We start from the raw sequence: 25,140 nt of genomic DNA, 5'->3' as shown, positions 1-25,140 counted from the left end.
CTCTGTTCCTCTCACAGTTGCTGTTTTTGAGCCAGGTTTCACCTAATCTCTACTTATACAGTTGGTTTTTCCTGACTACGTGTAAAAACTTACTTTTATCTACATCAAATTTCATTTTGTCAGACAGGGCCCAGTATTCAAATCTGTTGAGATCCATCTAGATCTTGAGCCTATCATTTAGAATGTTGGCTGTTCCTGCCAGCTTAGTGTCATCTGCAAATTTGATGAGTTCCCCTTCTCTTCCCTCATCTAGATAGTTTATGAAAATATTGAAGAGTACTGCACCTAAAACTGAACCTTAGGGTACCCCATTACTTACTTCCCCCCATGTTTAGTATGGTTTGTCAGCCAGTTACATATCCATCTGGTGGTGATGTCTATTCCACATTGTTATAGCTTACCAAGAAGTAGATTGTGATCTCCTTTGTCAAGTGCCTTAGTGAAACAGAAACCCTGTTATCCCAAAAATAAGCCCTCCCAGAATAATAAGCCCAATCAGGCTTTTGAGCACATGCACTAAAATAAGACCTCCCTGAAAATATTGCAACACAGCAGCAGCCATGAGGTGACCAGGCTTGCCACCTCCTGCACCTCAAAAATAATAAGACCTCCCCAAAGATAAGGCCAAGCACTTATTTTGGGGGTCAAAAGAAAATAAGACCCTGTCTTATTTTCGGGGAAACAGGGTAAGGAGTCTTGTTCCACAGTATTTCACTGATCTACTAATTTAGTCACTTTGTCAAAGAATAAAATAAGATGTGTTTGGCTTGATCTATTTTTGATGAACCCATGTTGGCTATTGGTTTAACTTTATTTCTTTTTAGAAGTTTGATAGAGCAGGAGCAAGCCTCAGGACAAGTTGCAAGATAAGGCTGCAGTGTACTTGATTATGTCCTGAAGATCCCAGCTTCGAACCAGTACATGGATTGAAAGTCTGTGTGGTACCATGATGAAAGTGTTGATTTAATCGTAGAAATGAGTTGATTTGGTCATGGAAGCTATGCCACTTCTTCCAAATGTCAGGAAGTTTTGAGAAATGTTTCCTTTCAATCCATCTGAAGCCCTTTATATGTCAACAGGATTCCTTGTGCTGGTTGCAAGTTTCTCATCTTTTGAGCTTTGAAGCAGGTATTGAAGCACAGAAACATTTTCCCGCCAACGCACACAAAGGCAAACAGCAATGAATTTGAGAGGGCATGCAAAGATCATAGAGCAAGAGAGTAACTAGAGAGGGGAATGAGTGCCATGCTGAATATTTATCCTGCATTTTCCTACAGCTTCTTGTTTACTTCCTCCTTTCCTTTTTCAACAGAAAAGAAACATTTTGGTGAATTTTTTATAGGATGGAGACAATATATTTCAACCTATTTTGTTATGTGCTGCCAGGGGTGGGTTCCTATGTGAACCGGTTCTGGTTTGCTCACGCTCACATTTTGCATGCACGCTGCATGTTTGCGTGCATGCGTACCGGCCACACATTGCACATGCACAATTTGCTGTTAACGGTTGTGCGCATGCGTGAAGACCATTAAAAGCTAATAAACAAAAGACCAGCAATCACAACAGAGAGCTTCGGGGCCATGGCCAGCCTGGGTCGCTGCTGGTTCTGCGACCCAAGAAAGATTACCACTACCAGTTTGGCCGAACCGAGCCGAACCGAGAGCAACCCACCTCTGGTGCTGCCCAAAGACTATGAACAAAATCTGTTGTTGTTGATTTTTGTAGCAGAATAGGTTTTCCTGTGGCATGCAGCACTTGTGGTTTCCCAAACTTTAGTTAAACCCCAAGGAAAAAGGTCTTGAGAAAGATCTTATAGAGTTTTAAGGTTAGAAGAACGAAAGCAATCACCACTGAAGAAAAAAAAATGTTTATCGTGGAAATCATCATGATAAATAATAGTATCCGTTTCCAACAAATTAGCTCAGAGACCCGGACACATTTGTGAATGCCCCAACACTGGAAGTCTTTAAGAAGATGTTGGATAGCCATTTGATACCATTGAAATGGTATAGGGTTTTCCTGCCTAGGCAGGGGGTTGGACTAGAAGGCCTCCAAGGTCCCTTCCAACTCTGGAAGGGTTGTATTGTATTGTATTGTATTGTATTGTATTGTATTGTATTGTATTGTATTGTATTGTATTGTATTGTATTGTATTGTATTGTATTGTATTGTATTGTATTGTATTGTATTGTATTGCATTGCATTGCATTGCATTGCATTGCATTGCATTGTATTGTATTATTTGAAATTGGAAATAAATTATCCAGTATCTTGAGGCCAAAGTAAAAAAAGTCAGTCTCTTTGGAAGGAGAAAACATTTTCATAAAAAGGCCAAACAGTCTTTGAACCATGTTGAAGGACATAAATTATCATCTGAATAATATACGGAGTCTTGATTTTTTTTAAAAAAAATTCTTAATTATTGAGTTTTATGGACAGAAGTAGTGGTTGTGCAATCTATTACTACTTTTGTTTCTATTTCTATGATTATTTTACATTTGTATTCTTGAAAGTAACTGAAACATAAGAAGTAAAATACTGGAGAAAATAATCTATATTTTTATAGTGAAAGAAAGAGTCCTTTCATATTTATATCTGTAAAGTCTTAACCAATATTCATAACGGGTGGCCAGATCTGGGACAGAAATCAACACAAATAATCCCATCAATTTGCATTCATGTTAGTAATCTGTTTGCTTTTTCATTTTTTCCAAGGTGCTTGCTAAATGACAGAATGTTCACTGAACTGTAGATAAACAAGGCAACAGGAACTCCAGCAAATCAAATTATTAAGCTTCATTCACACCAATATTTGCAAAGCCTTTGCCAGAAACTCTTATCACAATAGGCTTTTCAGCATGAGTAAATGCATAAAGCGTCACCTTTTTCAACTTGGTATTCTACAGAAATATTTAGGACATACACATAATAACTTGCAACAGAACAAATGGGACAAAACCATCACGACTTCTGATTTCTCCTAAGAACTTATGGGGGGAAATGTGCCATAACATATAGTAATTTTTTTCATTTTTTTTCATAAGTTTCAGCTTCTAGGTAATTATGATATTTACCATACTCATATGTATCTGTGTATTTGTACATACATTTATGCAATAATTCATTTTCCTCTTTGGAGAAAGGTTTCTTAAATATTTGTTAATCGGTTTTAATTTTTAACCATTCTTCAGGATTTAGGTGCTCCCCAAGTTTTTAAATGTGAGATAACTATATATTGTCTTTAATACATACATGTACCAATGGCTATACATACTAATGCTCCACAGTTTCAGATGGGTATTTCACATACTTTAATTTCAGAAGTTGATAACAGAACAGTTTTCTGTTCACATAGCTAAAATCTTCTTCTGTGGCAGAAACCAAAGTATTCAAAATGCTGAGTTTTACTACAGCTAAGGATATGATAGGGTGGCACAGTGGCTTAAAGGTTAAGGTCAATAGCAGAAAAAGAAAACAGGACCACACATCCTCACCATAACTGGGGCTTTTTTGCTTTTGTTTTTGGTAATATCTTAGAAGGCCTTTTCTCAGCATGATCACAATGCCAAGTTCTTCCGTGCATCAAAACCGGTCCTTGCTCTTGGTTAGTTAGACCCAGTGGTGGGATTCAGCCAGTTCATAACACTTAGGGAGAACCAATTGTTAACTTTCTGAGCAGTTTGGTGAACTGGTTGTTGGAAGAAATCATTAGGGCAGAGAACCAGTTGTTAAATTATTTGAATCTCACCACTGGTTATAGTTTATAGTCTTTGGCTTAAAGCGTGGTCGGAGATGCTGTCTTTCTATAAATCTTGGTTGGGGTGTGTGGAGTGCTGGCTTTGTTTCAGTAAGTGGATTGATTCGCTGTGTGGAAGTTATCGAACACAACATAAATAAATGTGATGATATCCCCCGCCTACCAGACATCTGGAAACCAGCCCTAGTCAACAAATGACCCCTCCCCAGGTAATGGTACCCAGGCCATTACAACACAAACAACAACGGACACACAGCCAGCACCAATCAGCAGCAATCTACCAATCATGATACAGCCACACAGCCAATCAATCCACTTACTGAAACTAAGCCAGCACTCCACACACACATACCACCAAGATTTATAAAGACGGCAGCTCCGACCACACTTTAAGCCAAAAATACCAGCCTGAAGATGGCAAGTGAGACCTCGCCGAAATGTTGCCAAGACAATCTCAAACTTACATGGAAAAGACCCGTATACAACAAGACCAGCATACCTTCATCCGTGAAAATCTACGAAAACATATATACATCCTAACCTTACTAGATCTGGGCCACAAAAATCTTGATGACCACTAGATGACAGCACAGAGATTGATAAAACTAATTCTTTAGTACCATCTGTATCCTTGAAGTCCAAATCTGAGAGCCCTAAAATATCCTTCCAAAAACCTACCTGCCCCTAAGTAGGTAGTCTCTAGAGGATAAGACTAGATTTGAGGCTAGATGAGGACCCGGATTGTTGTTGGGGGCAATATGCTGACTCTGTAAACCGCTTAGAGAGGGCTGAAAGCCCTATGAAGCGGTATATAAGTCTAACTGCTATTGCTATTGCTATTGCTATTGCTATTTGGACTATAACAATCTGGACATCTATTCTTTGGCAGTAAAGAGTTAGAGTCGTCTTTTCCAGTCTATTAAAGTCCTTTTGATAGAAATCTGCTTAGTTCCCTGAATTCCCCTTCATAGCTAAGGAGGGAATAACCAGCACAGAGATGACCTGAAGGAGGAACAACTTTGCCAACTGCTAATTAATATAAATATATGAAAAGTGTTGAAATTTGGGGCAAATTGAAATAGATGCATGATCTAAGGTCTCTCAGAAATTTGCAGCTTAAGATAGTCAGATATCAAGATGACCCAATCACAGATGTCCTGTTTTGTTTTTTTAGACTGTACATGTGGGTGTGTGTATGTTTAATCAGTGAAAAATATTGCAGACTGTTATAATGAGGACATGTCTAGCAATATGAAAAGTGTTTTTACACTATGTCATCCTGTTGAAAAAACAAGTATTTGGTAAACACATTTAAGTGTAGGCGTTCTATTTCAGTGTCAGAGAAGACCTCCTCCTCCTCCTCCTCTTCCTCCTCCTCCTCTTCTACTTCTTCTTCCTCCCCCCCCCCACTACATTATAATATATACATATGTGTATTTTTACCAAATAACAATTCAGAGTTCTTCCTGAAGGTCTTGCAGGTTAAGTAAAGGATGACAACAATGGGAGAAGAGAAAAGAGAGAGAGAGAGAAAATAGCATTACAGTAAATAACTTAGAGCTGGGCACAGATGGCCATTTGAAAGACAAAGGGAAAATGGGTAGATGTTATGTCTAGATTTCTCTAGAGAAGAGAGTAATCTCTCAACAAGCTTTTTGAAGGGCTGATAATAGCATTGCAGCTGACAGTCATGGTTATCCAGGTGGTGGAGCAGAGAATAAAGGACTGGCATTATGAACATTTCACCTTTTGCACATGCACTGGGATGTTTCCTCGAGGAATATCAGCGATAGAATTTGCATCAGCAATAAAGATGATAAAGGGTCTGGAGGCTAAATCATTTGATGAATAGTTGAGGGACCTAGGTATATGTAGCCTATTGAAGAGAAGGATCAGAGAGGACATGATAGCTGTCTTTCAGTACTTGAGGGGCTGTCACAAAGAAAAGCAAATCAACTTATTCTCTGGGGCCCTAAAAGGCAGGAGAAGAAATAATGGATGGAAACTTGTCAAAGAGAGATGCAACCTAGAAGTAAGGAGAAATTTTCTTATGGTAACAGCAATTAATTAATTGAATAGTTTGCCTCCTGGGGTTCTGAGTATGCCATTACTGGAGCCATCAAAAACAGACTGGGATGCTATATGATTTCTGCCTTCTGCAAGGGGTTGGACTAGAAGACCTCCCTTCTATCCTTATAATTCTATGATTACGATGTGTGTTTCTGTGATTCTATCCTTATAATTCTATGATTACCATGTGTGTTCATTCTGATGCGCTCGTGGCTTGCTGAGGGGCTTTCATGGATGATTATGTGTCACATGACATACAGTTCTAGTAGATTCACTTTTGCTCCCCCCCCCCCTCAGGTTTGCTACTCCCCACATTCCACTCACATGAATGGGGCACAGTGCCTTCAGGATTCGCAGAATTCCACAATATGCTCCCTGCAGGTCAGACAAGAACAATGAAGAACATCAAGGGACCAGAAAGTGAATCTTATCAAGGGTGAACTGAAGGAAATGAGCATGTTCAATCTTAAGAAGAGGACACAATGGAAAGATACATGAGTACTTTCTAAGTATCTGAAGATGACAACCAGATGAAAATCAAGATCTATTCTCCATTGTTTCAGAGTATATCATTTACATTGGAGAATATTTTTGTGTATGTATCTGTTCATGCATGTGTTTATTTTGTATGAGTAATTTGATGGTGGTACTAATTACCCAGAGTAATGGTTGTCTCCCTTTGCTTGATATATCTAAATGAAAGTTGACTGTAATCCTTTAATCTGGAGTCACATAATGCCCATTAGAAATTCTCTGAGTGTTCCTTGTTTTTCAGTCATGTACTGTATAAGTGGTGGTAAACCTGGTTCTTCTTCTGGGATGCTACCATACCTTAAGGTTTAAAAACAGGCTGTTGCCCTTTGGGTTAAATAAATAGCTGGAAATTGTAAAAAATGATAAAAGTGATAAAATGCAGCTGACAAAATATTATGTAGAAGTGTCTGCATATGGATGTACATATCCAGTAATTTTTCCTCAAATCAAAACACAGTTTTGTAGGCAAAATACAATTTTGTAAAATTTTCTCAAAGTTGGTGTGTAATTTTTCATGCCAGCCTGAAGCAACAACACTGCTGACTTATAGTCTAAATTTTTCATGTGTATATCCTAAGATGTATACTGGATGTTTTCACTCCTTTGGGGAAGCCTGACATTAGAAAAATATGGCATGCAACTGAATTGGAAATATGTTTTACTGTTAGAACATAATCTAAGACAGCATTGATTTGAATCGAAGTGGATATAATACAGGTAATCCTAGACTTACAACTGGTTGCTTAGCAATTGTTTGAAATTATGATGGACCCATCTGGGTGCTACTTACAACCCAGATTCAAAAGTTTAAGTTTAAGTTTAAGTTTTATTTTATTTATATGCCGCCCTATTCCCTAAAGGGACTCAGGGCGGCGAACAACTCAAACGGGAAGGGGCACATACAAATACAAGACAAACATGTAAAATGACCAACAACCACACCAGTCGAGAGGGGAAGGAAGCTCATCAACCCCAGGCCTGCCGACATAGCCAGGTTTTAACGGCTTTTTGGAAAGCCGGGAGAGAGGTGAGGGTCCGAATCTCCGTGGGGAGTTCGTTCCAAAGGGCCGGAGGTGCAACAGAGAAGGCCCTCCTCCGGGTCGTAGCCAGATGACATTGGCTGGTGGATGGAACCCGGAGGAGGCCGACCCTGTGCAATCTAATGTGTCTTTGGGAGGTAATTGGCAGCAGGCGGTCTCTCAAAAGCCCAATTGTGACCTCCTAATCACATGACCAAACCTTGGGTGCTCAACAACCCAGCTGTGTTTGTATCCAGTCCAAAAATAGCAGTCCATAGCCTACCATTGATTCACTTAACAATCATGGCATTGGCTTAATGACCACTGTAAAAAAGGTCATAAAACCAGGTAGGTCATATGAATGACCTGTTTTAGCACCATCATGTCTTATGACCATGATAGGCAGTCTTCATTATGATCATAAACTGTGGACCATGTGAATACATCTAAAGAGGCTCATAGAACATAGAATAATACAGGTGGACGGGACCTTGGAGGTCTTCTAGTCTAACCCCCTGCTCAAGCAGGGCATCCTTTACCATTTCAGACAAATGGCTGTCCAGGTTCTTTTTTAAAGCCTCCAGTGATGAAGCACCCACAACTTCTGGAGGCTATTCCATTGGTTGATTGCTCTCACTGTTAGGAATTTTCTCCTTAGTTCTAGGTTGCTTCTCTCCTTGGTTAATTTCCTTCCATTGTTTCTTATCTTGCCTTTTAGTATTATGAAAAATAGTGTGATCCCCCCCACCCTTGTCAAATATTGGAGTAATGCTACTCTTTCAAGTATGGATGGTTTGTAGTAACTTTCAAGTACTAGTGGCTGATTCTGTAGTAGCTTGTAATATCTGATGCTCATTTTACACACACACACACACACACACACACACACACACACACCTTCCACAAGCTACGTGGGCTAGCCTAGATCTCTTTGTGCGTGTCCACTCCATTATTGGAGTGAGGGTTTATGCAAGCCAAAGAAAACCCAAGCCTTCAAAGCAATCTAAGTGGCATTGCTTTAATTCTTCTGAATGTTGTTTGAAATAGTTAATATATTTCAGAGAGATGTAAACAATGGTGCAACAAATGGGCCATGCAATTTTTTTACAGCAGCAAATTCTTCACCAGAGGCTGCCAGTAATTCATTCTTCCACAATATGGTTTGTTTAACCTTGAAATATTTTTTTCCTTGAAATATGGTGCCCAACTTTTGACATTGTATTATTCTTGCATTCAAGGGCTAAACTGAATATTTATAAGCATTATGTTTATTTCTGGACTCAGAGGCTTGAAAGTGTAGCTCATTTATACCTGAAAGATTTAGCAGAGTACTATTCCCCCTTTATTTATGGAAGATGACACTTGACTTCAGACTGTATCTCCTGTCAGTAACTAATTTATTTACAATCCAATGTTATGAGAATCTGTTACCAGTTTTCTCTGAGTTATTCACTGCAGCATGAATGTTACTGCTAATATTTTTCTTCTTTCATGATTAAATCTATTAATTTTTCTTTCAATACTGTTTTTGATCAGCTCCTTAAAAGATGATTCTCATCTTCAAAATTACCTTTTTTTTTTGTTTTGCTGAAGATAAAAGATTCAGAAACCTTTTGCTAAAGCAGACTGCTACCTGTTTCCTTTCATCCAAGCCTGCAATCCAATTTACAGAGATGCTAAAGAGGTATTTTTGAACAGGAATTTCATCTTTTCAAAGATTGATTATAATTACAGTGTGGGGTGGGTGAAGTCTGTTCTCAAGAGGAAAAAAAATCACGCTATTGTGTGTAGATGTGATTCTCAGATAATGAAAATGAGAAACATTGTGTGTTGACTATAAGTAATAGTAAAAGTTCTGGGCAAGGAAAACATATATAGTCAGTACCTGGGAGTCTGATTGATTAGCCAGTACCTGACATCCTGGCAGATCCTGGCCAAACAACCAGACATTGTAATAATTGATAAGAAGCACAAAACAATGGTATAATTGTTCTGTATTGAATGTATACAGTTGTTTTAACGGTGAAACTAATGTTTAGATGACCTCAACTGTTTTGGAGGGAAATGTAGAACATTTATATTTGGGCAGGCTTTTTTTAGTTCCATGATTGGTTAAGGCCCCGTAGGCCTAGAGTACAAATCACAGGCATTTGCCTGCAGTTCCTCGGTTCCATTTTTGAGTCAATAAATGCTGTTGCAGCTATGCTGGTCTAGTTCTTGCCTACTGAAGCCCACTACACAATAGTAATAGATATACTGGTAGATTGTCAGAATCAACTCACAGCAATGTCAGGAAGGAGGAGTATGAGAAGCTGGAGAAGTATCAGGGCCTGAAGAAGGAATTGGGCAAGATGCCTAAAGTGAAGATGGAAGTGGCCCTAGTGATGATAGGTGTTCTCTGGCTGTGATTCTGACCAGGGGTGGTGCCTCTAGTTCAGAAGTGGGTTCCTACCAGTTCCTACCAGTTCAGTCAAATAGGTAGTAACTTGGCCTGCCACACCCCCAAACTGGTTCGCTCGGCAACGCCATAAGTGCCGCCATCTTGCTTTTTGCTTCTGTACATGTGCAGAAGCATTTTTTAGTACTGCGCATGTACGCACAGCGTGCATCAAGCGCGTATGCACAGCGTATTCCTGAGTGAACCGGCAGTAGCAGAAGCCGGAACCCTCCCCTGCTCTAGAGCCCAGGAATAACTTCAGGGCTCTCTGTCCAGAAGAGTCCGGTGACAGGAACAACTAAGATACTACAGAACCCTCAAACTCTCAGTCTTCTGGTAGAAGACCCAAAACTGAGGAAGACACACACCACCCACAGAAATGAGAAGAGTATGACAAGAAGAGCTTCAAGTACCAGAGAACAAATCTCTTCGTTGTATTCTATCAGTTGCTGTGACACTTTCTTTCTTCATCAGATACCTAGGGGCAGTGGCTCCTAAACTTTCCTGTCTAGTGGCTTCACTGCTAATAACTGCTGAGACTCAGTTTGATTTAATGGTTAAACCGCTAGGCTAGAAACCATTATTCTAGTCCCATCTTAGCCATGAAAGTATGTTGGGTGCTCTTGGGTCTCTGTCTCTCTTTCTCTCTGTGTCTCTCTGTCTCCATCTCCGTCTCTGTTTCTCTCAGCCCAGTCCATCTCATATGATTGTTATTGTGGAGAAAATAAGAGGAGGAAGATGTTTTGGATATGTTTGCCACCTAAAGGCAAGATATAAAAATCAATCATTGTGTGTTTGATTCATAAGAACATTTATCTCATTAATGATTTGATTGATTTGATTATGGACCAGGATACCAATTGATATGGTTGACTAAATCAAGGCTGGCAAACTCCTGACCCGTGGGCCAAATGCAGCACATGCTGGTCATGCCCCTGCCTGGTTTAGTGAAGGGGGAAAAATTTCCGATACGTCATGTGATGCCACTGTGAATTTGACACCCTCGGACTAAATAAACCCATGTAAAGTGGTTTGCAATTATGTAAAATGGAAACAATGCCTTTCTGTTCACTGAAGAGACATCATGGTTTGCTTCAAAAACTTGTTTCCTACTATTGCTAGTGCCACCTGAAGTGGGGGGAAACAAAATATATGGTTACCCACAATCTGGGGTATTAGTTACTGTTGATTGAATAGATTCACACATTCAATACATCTATACATACATTACTATACTGAAGTCAGCTGGATTGTATAAAAACTGCAGTTTCATAAGACATTGGCTGATTATTCCATGTTTTCTCAGAAGCAAGTGACATTAATTCATTTCATTGAGCTTGTTTCATAAATAAATATGCTCAGAGTTGTACCTTAGGCTTTTAAATTAGCCCTCCCCAAATTTGTGCATGCTTAGCTGAAAGTCCATGTAATAGTTTGGTTTCTACTGAATGGTTTCACCTCTAGCCAACATTCAGATTTTTGCATCAAATGTGAGTTTAGTGACTGCCCCATTTCTAAACTGAGGTTCTGGAGCAAAAGATAATTGGATTAAGAGAATTTCAGAGCCAGCACCAGCCACATAGATGAGGCTCACCTCCTTACACTTACAGAGAGAAGAAACACAATTTTGTGTTTCTAACTACAAAGCTACAAAGTTCTAAAGAAAGACAAGTTAATGTTGCATCTCGAATGAATTCTGTACGCAATAGTATTAATTGTAAACCACCAGTGTGTACTGGTTATTGCATGCCAGTTTTGGGGTTGCAAATTATTATGTATTAAATAGTGGTTTGGAATAAGAAATCCACACCCAATATTTCTTAGCCATTCAAGAGAATTTAAAGAACAGTTTAGAAAGATTTCTAGAAGCAAATTAATTTCCAACCTGGAGTATAGTTAAAATGATAATAATTTTCTAACATACTGGAACATTAATACAGCCAAGGTGGCGCAGTGGTTAAATGCAGCACTGCAGGTTACTGCTAGATCAGCAGGTCAGCGGTTCAAATCTCACTGGCTCAGGGTTGACTCAGCCTTCCATCCTTCCGAGGTGGGTAAAATGAGGACCCAGATTGTTGGGGGCAATATGCTGACTCTCTGTAAACCGCTTAGAGAGGCCTGAAGGCCTATGAAGCGGTATATAAGTCTACTGCTATTGCTATTGCTATTGCTATCTTGCATTGGATTATTTAAATGCGTCAGAACATATCAGTAGAGTTTAGAAATATATTTTCAGTATATTTTCAGTATTCAGCTGAGTAAAGTATAGATAGTTACAGCCAACACTTGGCACATGTTTCTGTTTTCAAAATAGTTGACATCTACCATATGTATGGCTAATAGTGAACTACCATTACAAGTGGTTCTTGATTTATAACTATAATTGACTCTGGGATTACAGTTGTAAATTGTTAAGTGGAACACCACATGACCATGTCTGCTTTCATAAACCTTCTTTTCAGTCATTAATCAATAGCTGTGGCCATTAAATGAATTCTGTGATCATTAAGTGAACAATCTAATGGTTAAAGCAGTCCATTTTCTGCAATGGCCTTTTTGGGGGGGTGGGGGGGGATGGGGGACTGGAAGTAAATGCCAGAAACCAGCAAAAGCTGAAAAATGCAGACATGTGACTGAGGATTGCCAAAAACAGCTGTAAATGTTAGCCAGTTGCCAACTGTGAAAATGCAAACACATGACTAGGGCAAAGGATACAACTGTCAGAACTTCGAAAACATCAGTTTCAATGTTTTGCTCTGGAGAGGCCCATCATAACTTTGAATGATTGCTAAGCAACTGATTGTTAAGTGAGGACCAGCTGTGGCACTGTCAGATTTTTGGAGTTTTCATTGTAAACTTAAACAGAACTTTGGGCTCAACGATACCAAATTGTTAGATTTTGTGTCTGGGAGAAAAGTTCTTGTACTTAACAAAAGAGTTGTACATATACTTTGTTGTAATAATTGTGTATTAACTGGACTGGGCTCTAGGACAATTGAGGGCTGAAGAAGAAATGTTATCGCAGTTCTTTATCTTCATCCTGACAATTTCCTTGTTTATTCAAATATAACTGTGGTTGAATCACAACCAATACATTGCTAGGCTTTTAAGTTATAGAATACAGCATTTCAACTAGCTTCTGAAATTTATTTTTGGTTGTTGTTTAGTTTCTTTATGATAAATGAATCTCAGTGTAGTGGGAGGCCATTTTAACTACATCTGCCTTTCTTAATTACTGTTCCCTGAAAATATTAGTCATTATGTAAAATCTGTGTTTCAGTTAAGGAATGAGCAGCTCAAAAACTGATGAAAGACATTAGCTCACACAGCTTTGATAGTTATCAGTTGTCACTATTCACAGGGAATATCTGCATTAGGTTTACCGGTATGTGGTCTTGCTTTCTCAAATTTGAAAATATCAGATGGCTCTTCACCAGATGGAGGGTGAATTCAGAAACTAGAAATCTCTCTCTCCCTCTCCCTCTCCCTCTCCCCCCCTCTCCCCCCTCTCTCTTTGGGCATCAATCTGGTGGGAGGTGATGGGCATCAATCTGCTTTTCTTTATGTATGAAAGCAAAGGACCCTTGTCTCTGTTTCTTTCTCTCTCTCTCTCTCTCTCCCCCCCCTCTCTCTCTCCCCATGTCTGTCTGTCTGTCTGTCTCTGTCTCTGTCTCACTTGTTTTTAGTCACTGTCTCTCTTTGGGCTTGTTTTTTGGTTTTTAGTTAAAACTGGTACACAGCTTTGGAAAAGATGTCATTTATCTCTTAAGCATTCATGCTGCCTGGCAGCTTTCAAGGACATGCCAATGTCCATAGGAGGCCTCACCCATTCTGGCCCTTAGATTACAAAAGTGAACAATAAGGCAGATTGTGTGTGGGCCTGTAGGAGAAAAGGAGATAAGAAAACAGCAAGAGGACATGGAAGTGAGTGGCAATGTCTGGAAATTTACAGCCATTGCAGTCAGGTAGGAGGGCTATAAGTTAACTGTCAAGGACCACAAGGTATGAGAAGCAGCATATCCTGGTGAGATTCCTCTTTGGGATTTGGTTTGGAAGCTCAGCTGGAGTGCTTAGTAGCAATACTGTTTAAGATCAGAGTTAGAACTTGGCCTGAAATTCTGCAGTAGCCAGAAAAATAGCATCCACACAGATAGAGCACTTCATCCCAACCAGTGCAATTTTTTTTTGATGGGACGCAATGGTTGTATGCCATTTTACATACTTTGAGAATGGGGCTTGCTTTAAGAATTAGAAATTAAAGACATAGTTATATGGCTACATCCATTTGCAAGGCCTAGGAGAATGGAGTTAACCCATAGCTATAGGCTGTGTTGGTGAAGGTGTATGGCATAATGAAGCATTGTTACAGATCTGCTATACTGTGGCCTGACCAGTATACTTAGAAAGCAAAGAAGCATCCCAGATGGGACACAGGAAGCACAATTGTGGCATCAGGTATGAAGGTTCAAATTACTCTTAAGACCCCAAATCTTTCAACAAGCATTGAACCACCACCACCCTTTCCCCCAAGTTCTGGTATGTTGAGTTTATTGGTTTTGTATGCTGCCCACTCCCGAAGGACTCCGGTGGCACAGAGGTTAAAATCAGGGTGCGTTGCTTCTGGCATTACTGCCGGTTTGGTGTGCTCTGCCCACTTGTGCATTTACACAAAAATAGGTCTGCGCATGTGCAAAACATTTTAAAAAGAATAAAATACATTTATGCAATTACGATTGTTCTGCGCATGCACAGAACTAAAAATCAAGATGGTGGTTGGCCCCATAGGAGAACAGATTTGGGGGCATGGCAGGCCTGGGATGCTGCCAGTTCCAGTGACCCAGGCCACCAAACCACTACCGGTTTAGCCGAAGCGGTAGGAACCTACCTCTGGTTAAAATGCAGTATAGCAGGCACACTCTGCTCACAGCCTGGTGTTCGGTCCTGATGGGGCTCAAGGTTGACTCATCCTTCCATCCTTCCAAGGTCAGGAAAATAGGATCCAGTGTGTTGGGGGCCATATGCTGAGATTGTAAACTGCCCAGAGAGTGCTGTAAAAAACTGTTGCTATTGCTATGTACATGTTGTCTTGCAAAGGTGTATATTTGTTTTCCTCTTATATTTATTTCCCCTTTTCTTGTATTTTTAGATACTTGGCTATTTTTAATTTGTATGCCACCCAGGGGCATTGCTCACTTCAGCAGCAATCCAAGTACAAAACAAAATGAAATAAAATATGGGAATGAAGCTCACACGGACTATTTCTTCTCCACAGCTGTTTAATCTGTAGCAGGATGAAAGTGACATATTCTAGAGAGTTAATACTATTATGCAATTCAAAAGCACCAAGCCATAGAAGATCATGATATTATGTCCGTTCTGTGGTATTGTCATAGACATCTGATTGGCCGCTGAAGTTGCAATATCTGTTTTTAGAATATACAGTACATGCAGAGAGAAAGGCATTTTGCTCTATGGTCCTCCCTTTCCTTCTCTCTCTCTCTCTCCCCTCCCCCTCTCTCTCTTCCAGCATAACTCTGGAATGCCATGCGCAATTTCAACCAAACTTGGTACAGAGATTACTTACCCTTTGGAAATAAACACTGTGGGGGTAAGACACCCCTAACACCCCTTGGGTGTGTGTGTGTTTTGTAAAGAGCCTGTTCTGCCTTCAAATGGCTTCTACTGTTCAGCGCTGTTGTCATGGTAATGGCTTCACAGCAGAGGTGGGTTTCTGCTGGTTTGGATCAGATCGGGCAAACCGGTAGTGGTGGCGGTGGGAGGCTCCGCCCACCCACTCAGACATTTTTGCACATGCACAGAAACGCTGAGCGTGCGAGCAAGAGAACCAGTAGTAAAAAAAATGGAAACCTATCACTGTTTCACAAGGCGGGGTGGGGGTGGGGTTCCCTCTGGTAAGGGGGAAAATCCAACATAAGAAATTGTGGCCACATTCATGGAAGGAGGGTTTGGATAAATAAATACCCAAGCAGTGCTGGGCTATTAGCTAGTTACATATAAAGAAGCAATTTAAGTGAGGTCACTCTACATAACATACATGCCTGTGATCTCCTGCAAAAGGCAGAGACAAGATCTGAAGAAGAACCAGTTTTAATGTAGTTCTCACACTTTGTCTAATAGTAGGTGAGCCTTACCGCTATGGAATGCAGCATTCTAGATTAAATTATCCTTGCTTTGATCAAGAAGAACTTTGTATGTTATTTAAAATAATTAAAAAGCAGAGTTAACATGATAACAAAATCAATACAAATCAGCATTACATTTCAAACTCCCTGAACCAATTAAAAGTATGGGCATACAAAAAACATTACCCTGTTACCGGGAAAGACAATGAAGTTGGGGAAGGATATTATTTAAACTGGGGACAGGGAGGCAGGCTGGCAGAACCCGATTAGTCCAAAGTTCAGATGGCTAAGGGAACCTGGGAGATATCCTCAACTGAATCTAATAATCATGTATATTAATATTTCAGAAGGAAGCCCTTGAATGGAAATTAAGGGTTTTATAAAGAAACATCCTTTTAAGTTGTACCTACAAATGCAGCATTTAAGGTTTAGGCATTTACATGTCATATAAAATTGTCCACTTTAATACATGATGCAATCTTGTACTAAATGGGATCCAACTCAGGGGTGAAATTCAGTAGGTTCTGATAGGTTCTGGAGAACCGATAATGGAAATTTTGAGTAGTTCGGAGAACCAGCAAATGCCACCTCTGGCTAGCAACAGAGTGGCGGGAATGGAGATTTTGCAATAGCCTTCCCCCAGGAATGGGGACGGAATACAATATGATACAATACAATAGCAGAGTTGGAAGGGACCTTGGAGGTCTTCTAGTCCAACCCCCTGCCTAGGCAGGAAACCCTATACCATTTCAGACAAATGGCTATCCAACATCTTCTTAAAGACTTCCAGTGTTGGGGCATTCACAACTTCTGGAGGCAAGCTGTTTCACTGATTAATTGTTCTAACTGTCAGGAAATTTCTCCTTAATTCTAAGTTGCTTCTCTCCTTGATTAGTTTCCACCCATTGCTTCTTGTTCTACACTCAGGTGCCTTGGAAAATAGTTTGATTCCCTCTTCTTTGTGGCAACCCCTGAGATATTGGAACACTGCTAACATGTCTCCCCTAGTCCTTCTTTTCATTAAACTAGACATACCCAGTTCCTGCAACCGTTCTTCATACATTTTAGTCTCCAGTCCTCTAACCATCTTTGTTGCTCTTCTCTGTACTCTTTCTAGAGTCCCAACATCTTTTCTACATCGTGGTGACCAAAACTGAATGCAGTATTCCAAGTGTGGCATTACCAAGGCATTATAAACTGGTATTAACATTTCACGTGATCTTGATTCTATCCCTCTGTTTATGCAGCCTAGAACTGTGTTGGCTTTTTTGGCAGCTGCTGCACACTGCTGGCTCATATTTAAATGGTAGCCCACTAGGACTCCAAGATCCCTTCCACAGTTACTACTGTTGAGCAAGGTACCACCTATACTGTTGCTCAACAGAATGGGGATTTTGCAATAGCCTTCCCCTGGAGTGGGGTGAGAATGGAGATTTTGCAGTATCCTTCCCCTGGAGTGGGGTGAGAATGGAGATTTTGCAGTATTCTTCCCTTGCCATGCCCACCAAGCCATGCCCACAGAACCGGTAATAAAAAAATTGAATTTCACCACTGATCCAACTAGTTTGATTCTATGACCTTTGGATCTAAGTAGCAGATTCTATTATTTTTCTCCAATGTATCTTCACTCATGGGATACTCCAGGTTGTCATGGGATGTCTATTTTGGAGTTCTCCATGTTATGCCTCCATGTTATACCTAATATATACATGTTATGGCACCAGCATCAGAATTGTTCTTGTTTTCTCTTTCAGTTATGTCTACATTCAAGTGTAGACTACTACTTCTGCATAGTGCAGAAGTCTGGTCTAAAAGAAGTGATGGGGAAGCTTTTCATAGAGAGATACAACCTAGGAGGAGAAATTTTCTGGAAGGCAGAGCAATTAATCAGTGGAATAGCTTATCTCCTGGAGTTGTGGGTGCTCCATCACTGGAGTTTTTCAAAAATAGATAACCATTTCACTGAGATGGTAAAAGATTCCTAGCTTGAGCAATGGGTTGGCCTGGAAGATCTCCAAGATCTTTTCCAGTCCTATGATTTCCTATGAAAATTAAAAATCAAATATGGATAACTCTGATATGTTTATATCTGTTTAGAAAAAGATAGCAATTTGGATGAACTGTAAAAGGTAGTAGCAATTTAGATGAAATATATTCAAAATGATCTCAATTTAGATGTTGCTCTTATAATTCCTTCGTGATGGCCAACTTCCTATTAAAGGATTAAGACACAATTTCACATAATTTCAATTTCACACTCCTTCCTGTTTTCACTACAAATCTCCATGCCATTTCAGTTCAGGTTCAGTTGTCAAAGCAATTTATTGTCAATGAAGATGCAAATGGGGCAGCTGAGCTCTTTGATTAAACAACCTCACAATATAGCTCATATTCTATGCATTTTCTACTGATTTTTTTCTATAAGTTAATTCATACAATGGTATTTAACTGGAGCAGTTTAAATACCTTAGAGCTAAAGCTATGGATATAATGGAATTATTGAGCAGTTCAAATTTATCAAATACATACAAACACACTTAGTTTCTTTGGAATCTTAATTAGTCCCTTGGTGGCCAACTAAATAGATATGCTGACATTTAAATTTTCAAGCTGTGAAACAATATTTTAAATCTTTTAAGCATTCAGGCAAGGAATCTTAAGACGATCTTGTTTGTAATGGTATATTTAGAAATATGATTCTGACAAATTAAGGTATTAGCTTGGGAGTGTGCCTCTCTAACTGTTAATGTTAATGAGGAAGGACTCCTAAACCAATCTAAACTCCTCCAGTTCATCCACATTGGACCAGTTTGGAATGGATTCTAGAAAATTTTATTCTAGTTCGGCTGCTTTGAGAATTTGTACCAATAGGGAAAAGTCCTTTCTTTGCAACTCTGTTTTGAGTCTTATGAAAGCAGCTGAGAAAATGACAAACATAATTCCCTTCCAGAACAGACTGACTTGAGTATCCAATTAGAACAGATCATATGATGTAGGGCTAAGTGAAATGATAGCAGTATTCCGATATCTCAGGGGCTGCCACAAAGAAGAGGGAGTCAAATTATTCTCCAAAGCACCTGAGGGTAGAACAAGAAGCAATGGGTGGAAACTAATCAAGGAGAGAAGCAACTTAGAACTGAGGAAAAAATTTCCTGACAGTTAGAACAAATAATCAGTGGAACAGCTTGCCTCCAGAATTTGTAAATGCTCCAATACTGGAAGTCTTTAAGAAGATGTTGGATAGCCATTTGTCTGGAATGGTATACAGTTTCCTGCCTAGGCAGGGGGTTGGACTAGAAGACCTCCAATGTCCCTTCCAACTCTGCTATTGTATTGTATTGTGTTGTGTTGTGTTGTGTTGTGTTGTGTTGTGTTGTGTTGTGTTGTATTGTATTGTATTGTATTGTATTGTATTGTATTGTATTGTATTCCATTCCATTCCATTCCATTCCATTCCATTCTAAATAAGAAATTGGAGTTGATGATGTTGGGAGCTACTTCTCAGTGGTAAGCAAAAATATGCAGAGTGGGAAAATGTCCCATATTTATGCTTAATCTGGGTTACCAGGTCAGTCCATCTGGCTCATGGAGCTTAAAACAAAACCCACTCCCTGAAGCTCCTTAAATTTTACTCCCTTCCTGAGCTTCCTTGTTTTCTACAACAAGAGTCAAGTTTACAAGCACCACAATTTGAGAACCTACAAATATAGCTCTTTCTCTCTCAGGTGTCTTGTATCATTTTTGAAGAGGGAGTTATGACATAATTGAGATCAACCAGAATTACCTTTGCAAGGTCTCCTGTGTTAGCCACAGGACATTTTCTAAACCACAAAGCACATTTTCCAAACTGAGAAAGACACGGCAGGATTATGATCACTAACAGGTAAGCAGGCAATAGCTATGTTCTTATGCTTTCCCTGCACAAAGAAGATGCAATGTGGATGAAGCTGAGAAGAATGAACTACTTTGCATTGGTTACTGGTTGATTGCCAGTTAAGGGTCGTTCTCCTTTGGATACATACTCTCTTTTAAAAAATATTCCAAATGAATATAGGCAAAGGACTTACAACAAGGTTGTACGTTATTCAACAATATTATGACAACTTCCCAATATAGTGGCTCCCCCCAAAAAACAGAGATAAAAATAGAAGATGAAATTATAGTTTAATTCAAGGTCACAACACTGTTTATGTCCATGGATCCAGAACTAGTCAAAGATCCCCGGCAGCAGTAGTCAATACCCTAATTAAGGAACCCCCAAGGAGACAACACTAGCACAGATAAGGAGCCCGGAGGGGTCCCTAACTCCCGGAATTTGATTCTGAGCTGCTCAAGGTTGACTCAGCCTTCCATTCTTTTGAGGTCAGTAAGTGAGGACTCAGATTGTTGGAGGCAATATGCTGACTCTATAAACATAGAGAGGGCTGTAAAGCACTGTCATCATAATCTTTTAATGACCCCATAATTCCTTGTGGGGTGGAGTCTGAACAATTGAATGGAGTTGAGTGTTTACTGGCCGGATGCCCTTCTGTCAGGCCTGTAGTTATGTTCCTTTTAGGATCTTTGGCCTGCCACACTTTCTATTATTTCACTATGCTGTTTCATTAGTATAGTAGTTGGAAGGGGGAAATAGAAAGGAGTAGAATTGTGGAATATGTTGTTGTCATTCTTTTCTAGAAGCCCAAGGTCATCTTTTGTCTCTGCACTTCTGCACCTGACCGGAACCAGCTGGGTGGAGATGCCAGCGTGGCCGAAGAAGATTGGACCATGTGATGGATTTATGGGTGTGGGGATAAGATCATGAACTTTCAACTGGGTGGAATCCCAGAAAGTTTTCAGAATTGGGATTTCCACAGATGTGCTAAGATGTTTGACTTATTCAATTGGAACTTTAAAGATAGTTTTGCCTTGGACTCTGATTTAATTCTGCATGATACTTGGAACACTGACACCTTCCTGTTGCCAATGCGGAAGTTTTTTTCCCCAGCAGACATAGTCTCATTGTGCCCAGAGAGAGAAATATCTGCCTCCACCTAGAATCAAATTCACAGGCTCCTATTCGTGAGGCGAGAGTTTCACCTCTTGGCCTCTCCACCACTCAGTCTGTAAAGCACAGTGAAGAGGTATATAAATCTATGTGCTATTCCTACCCTGTTGGGTAATCCCCAATTCAATCTTGAACAACATATGCTCACTTTTATTGAAAAAAATATATGTAGATTAACTGATGTACATAAATAAACTTGAAAGTAGCGATATCTACCAAATGACATCTATCATATCTTTTGTTTTTGTATAAGATTTACAAATAGCTCTAGGGTTAAGAACCTGGTTTCAACACATACAGTATATGGTATTTTGACATTATTATAACTTGACTTGTTTAAAGAAGTTGTTCAGATCATTGAGGCAACATATTTGACTATTTCAGTGGGAGAAAGGTGAAAACCTTCTTGGTTTTGGTAGGCAGGTTTGTTTATCCTTGCTTGAGCCTTTTGCTGAGTGTCAGTGATACCAACCACACAATTAACCTGGAAGGTTTACCTCACACTTATCCCAGATTTATGGTCATTCTGTGTTTAGTTCCAAACTGAATGAAAAACAAATTCATCATTTTCAAGAGAGATGTGAACCTTTCTTTGTTTGTTTCCTTTAAAAAAAAAACCATTTAATTATCTCTTTTTCATCTATAGATTTTTTCCCAGCAGTTCATTAACAGGTACCATAAAATGCCAACTCAACTCCTTAAATATAAAGCCAATTTGAGGTAACACATCCTTATTCTTCACACATTCATCTGATTTAGACAACAAGCAATAAAATCTACCACTTTTCCTAAAGTACATGCTAATATATAGCTAGTTAAGCAAGGGGTGTATAGTGCATATGACCCAACAGTGTTTTCCATGTTTGTGCATGGTTCAAAATTGATTTCATAAAATAACAGAATAACCGAAGAGACGTTGGAGGCCTTTTAGTCCAATCCCATGTTTAAGCAAGAGATCCTCTACCAGTGATGGCTAAACTTTTTGTTGTCACCTGCCGAAAGTGTGCACACATCCCCATACCCATAATGCAATGCGTGTGGAACAACTCCCCCTGCGCCCCCCCTGCACATGCACGCATGACCCCCCCATGCATGCATATTCGACCCCTCTGTGGCCCATTTTGAGCCTAGTAGGCCTCTCTGCAACCTCCTGGGAGCAAAAAATGGGCCTTGTGGGAGGAATGCCGCACCCCCTTGTGCCATGTTTTGGGCCTAGTAGGCCTCCCTGCAGCCTTCTGGGACCAAAAATGGGCCATGGAGAAAGGTGCACCGCACCCCCCATGCACTCCCTCCTTGCATGGACGTGTGAGCCCCCTGCCTCCCTGTGCATGCACATACTTCTCCCACATGCACCCCGCTCCTGTGCATGCGCAGCAGAGACCTGAAAATTAGCTGGCCAGCGGGAGGTGGTGGTGCTGAGCTGAGGTGATGGCTCATGTGCCCACATAGAGGACTCTGCATGCCACCTTTGCCATACATTTGCCATTATACCATTTCAGGCAAATAGTTGTCCAATCTCTTTTTAAAAGCCTCCAGGTTGGAACTCCCACAACTTCTGGAGGCAAGTCATTTCACTGATTAATTGTTCTAATTCTTAGGAAATTTCTCCTTTAAAAGAAATGGTTGGGGTTTCATGTGAAAAAGACCACATACCTGCTGATCCAAAAATGCCATTGCTTTAAAGACTGCATTTATCAAAGTTATTATAACTGTTAAAGCAGTGATAACAGTTGCCTTATAGGCAGCAAATAAATGTAATAAATAAATAAAAATATTCTTTTTTTTCAGGCTTCCATATAAGACCTGAAAAAGGAGGTTTAATGAATAGCAGTGAAATGCTGTCTTAGCATTCATACAAGCACTGAGTCCCTTCTTGTGAATGATTTTGAAAGTGAGCACAGTCCTGATTTCCATGAGAGGCAGCTTCCCTTTTGAGGGGTCCCTAACCCCCAGGCCGTAGCTCGGGACTGGTCAGTAGTCTGTTAGAAACCGGGCCACGCAAGCTTCAGGTAAGCAGGTGAAGCTTCATTTATACATACACAGTATCTATATTCCACACAAATCCATTCCTTTCCCCCCGGACCATGGAAGAAAGGTTGATGTCCACAGCTCTAGAAAGCATCAGCGATATGACAGATGTCATCACAAACAAAATAGAATAGCTGATACCCTACATTTCCTTATGTGGAAAGGAAAAGAGAGGACATTTGAAATATTGGATCAGAAAGAAAAATAATATATGTCAGACTGTCTTCTCACCCTTACCATGATGGGTCAGAGAGACTGAAATCATTGGGAATGAAAGCCTGATTCTCAGTTTGTGGAAAGGATAAGTAAAACACATGATTAAACATTCTTCCCTTCTGCATCTCACTCCTCCTAGGACCTCGCTAGAGAGTGATGGAATTGCTATGAGAGAAGGGAATAACTTTGGATGTATAAAGCATAAGGTTGTTTCCCATCCTGTAACAAAGTTTACATTCTCCAAGAAGGCACTGGCATTCCAGAACATTCTTTTTTCCAGAAAGATGGTAAGAATTATCAAAGAAAGTTTCAGTCAGCAGCAGAGGTGGTATTCAGCAGATTCTGACCAGTTCTGGAGAACCGGTAGCGGAAATTTTGAGTAGTTCGGAGAACCGGTAAATACCACCTCTGACTGGCCCTGCCCCAGAGGTGGGTTCCTACCAGTTCACACCTATTCGGTAGAACTGGTTTGTCAAATCTACCAAACCGGTTAGAAGAGGTTCCACCAGTGGACCTGGAAAGCAGGCCACACCTACAGAAGAGGTTCCAAAAAATTTTGAAACCCACCACTGGTCCTTGGATATGATTATTCTACACTATCATGCTCATATTTATAAAACTCAGTGCCTCTGTGAAAGGTAAGGATGACTACTGCGTTTGTGGTGCAATCAGAACATTGTGTGTGTTGAAGTTGTTTTAACGCAAACCAAAGATGCCTTTTAAAAAACAAATTTACATCATATTCTTATGCATGCCAGTGCTATGTGTGAGGTAATTTAAGGTGGTTCTGACAAGTGTCGTCGGCATCTTCATATCCGGTCACATGGGCAGCAAGCCACTCCCATCCGGTCACATGGGTGGCAAGCCACTCCCATCCAGTCACATGGGTGGCAAGCCACTCCCACAAAGGAGGCCACACCCACAGAGTAGGTTCGAACAATTTTTGAAACCCACCACTGCCCTGCCCCCATCTATTCTCTGCCTCCCGAGTCCCAACTGATCGGGATGAAATGGGGATTTTGTGGTACCCTTGCCCTGGAGTGGGGAGGAAATGGGGATTTTGCAGTAATCTTCCCTTGGAGTGGGTAGGGAATAGAGATTTTACAGTATCCTTCCCCTGGAGTGCAGTGGGAATGGAGAATTTGCAGTATCCTTCCCCTGCCATGCCCACCAAGCCACACCCACAGAACCGGTAGTAAAAAAAAATTGAATCCCACTAGTTGGCAGCCTTTGCTTGCTTACATTTGTGGATTCAAGCCATTAGGAAACCATTTCAGGTCAACAAAAAATGCTTCTAAATTATTATTTGTCGATTTTTTGTTTTGTTTTCAGCTCTGCTTCTGAAGGAGATATGATATAAGAAATTATTTTTATATGGCTGAATAATAGTTAGTTGTAGCATCTCAGGCTTTCGTTCTATTGTGTCTGCCTCCTTCATGTACAAGTAAAAAAATATAGGAGCATTGATGAAACACTAAAAACAAAATAATACCTTGATCTGACTGTAAATATAATTTGTATCACTTTGTTTGTATCTATGTGCTGCCTCGTTTCCTTCTCTTCATCTCTGCCTCTCAGAACAATAATCCTTTTACTATCACTTACAACCAAATTAAACCATTATACATAGAAATGTAACATCTATTCCTTAATAATGAACACAATACTGGTATCCTTCCCAGAGCACTTAATGAAAGCAGTCCTCAAGGAGAGAACAGTGAAGAGTGAAAGACAGTGACATACAATAGTTGCTAAAATATCAAGGAAATATCAAGCTGAACACCAGAGAAAGCTCAGGAAGCAATTCTTGCTTTTCAAGATTTGGCTGAAAAGATGCCTGACAAAAACTCTGGGGACATGTTTAATTATGATAATAAAAGCAATGAAAA

Source organism: Thamnophis sirtalis, unplaced genomic scaffold (assembly GCF_051295495.1).
Source record: "Thamnophis sirtalis isolate CommonGarterSnake01/CBP01778 unplaced genomic scaffold, rThaSir2_p1.2 scaffold_7, whole genome shotgun sequence".
Taxonomy (NCBI): Eukaryota; Metazoa; Chordata; class Lepidosauria; order Squamata; family Natricidae; genus Thamnophis; species Thamnophis sirtalis.
This window is presented reverse-complemented; position numbering follows the sequence as displayed.